Here is a 1,641-nt window from a genome sequence, read left to right as displayed (position 1 = left end):
CTCCGGTTGCGTCTTTTTTCATTAAAGCCTACGTTTTATTTGCGCTTTGCGCTTAAAGCCCCAACGGGCCTTAGAGCTTTTTTGCGCTTTTCACCCTTGATAACACTGGCTATGAGTACTCTTGATTTCATTTATTAATTCTGGCCAAATCAAGAGGTTATGAAACACAATAGTGAAAGAAACAAGTTTTTCCGTACATGTACTGTTTTAATTTAAGAACTTAGAAGAGGTCTGGAATTCATAAAGATTTGTGGCAAATACTCTGTTAGAGTGTAGTAGAAGTTTATTAAGCAATGTGTAAACTGTAGAAAGTACTCATTGTCACTTATAGCTGTCTGTTCTAGTGTTCTTTCAATAAAAACAAGGGTGCAACGTTTAACAATGGTAGTTATAAAAGTGTGACTGAATAGGTATTATGATTTCTTTTTCTTGGCTGAGATTTGGCAAGTGCTAAGAACTCAAGTAGTTTCTTTGAGTAATTAATCACTGCTATAAGAGATCTTGGCTTTTCTGGCGAGGGGGTAGTTGGGGGCAGAGCAGGATATAGAATCATGCATATGTGGAATTAACTTATCAGGTTCACTGCATATCTTTAAGAATTAGAAAGTTTATATCCTCCGTTCCAGGTATGTACTTTATGTTAACAATACCACTCACTTATTTTGTTTTAACCTGTGTTTCCAATTCCAGTCACTTTGTTAATAACTCAGGATATCTCCTCATGTTTCAAAAAGTTTACCTTTTATTGAGGAAATAACTGAAGTACTTCCATGACAAGGTCTTCTGTTTCTTGTAGGGATCGATTTGCTAGAGATATGTCATAAATACGTGTAGTAACATCAATCCTTGAATCTCAACTAAGTATTTCCTAAGACTGAAAAGCACATGATTATGAGCTTTGGCTGCCTCTTTTGATATCCACCAGCCACAGCTGCTTTGTGCACTGTCAGGAACTCAGGATGACTGCAAATTCAGTTGCTGGGATTTGTGAGATGATCCTTGTAAGTTAGCTTACCACAATACGGAAGTTCATGCAATAGGCATCCGTTACATTGCAAAGAGTCCAAGTTATATCTTGCTGACCAGTAGCTATTATGAACATCTAAGGGTTTGGGACGTGAGATCCATTGCAAAACCTGTACATAAGAGATTAGCCCCATTAGGAGTTCAGAGAATAAGATATCATCCATTGTACTCGACCTAGTAGTCTTGACGGCTTGTATGCACAAAGATCTGCAGTTGTCTAAGTTAAAGATGATAAAGTTGAAATCTAGGAAACCTGTGACAAACACGGTGTCTGGCATGTTGACCAGATTGACAAAGAGGCTCTTTAGGTATGGAAGGAAAGAGGGAAGAATATGTTATTAACGCTTCCTTTGCATGTGGATGCCAGAAGGCGACATTCTTTAACGACCTCTTGGTCTAGGCTATATGCTTCTTTGCCTTAACAACAAGTTGTGAAATAATACTTTTTTGGGGGGGATGGGGGTGTTTGAGTTTCTGTCCACTGTTTTATGCATGTTGATCTCATCTTCATGATATTCCCACCTTGTATCTCTGCTAGAGAGAATTTCTGGTTATTTTGAATGGCTCATTCGTAACAGACAATTAGTGTGTACTTTTGTGAGTGACTACACATAA

The 1,641-nt window shown here is 38.0% G+C and overlaps 1 long non-coding RNA gene across 1 annotated transcript; it reads right to left on the bottom strand.

The window, feature by feature from the left end:
- Positions 1-724: 724 nt before the first annotated feature.
- LOC107814236 (uncharacterized) lies at positions 725-1,415 on the bottom strand. The gene is made up of 2 exons (XR_001654515.2): positions 1,280-1,415; positions 725-1,136 (listed from the first exon to the last, which is right to left on the bottom strand). It is a non-coding gene; the product is annotated as an uncharacterized LOC107814236 (long non-coding RNA).
- Positions 1,416-1,641: the final 226 nt, after the last annotated feature.

Source organism: Nicotiana tabacum, chromosome 4 (assembly GCF_000715075.1).
Source record: "Nicotiana tabacum cultivar K326 chromosome 4, ASM71507v2, whole genome shotgun sequence".
Taxonomy (NCBI): Eukaryota; Viridiplantae; Streptophyta; class Magnoliopsida; order Solanales; family Solanaceae; genus Nicotiana; species Nicotiana tabacum.
Note: the sequence above shows the minus strand (reverse complement) of the source record. Positions and strands in the feature narration are given on the sequence as shown.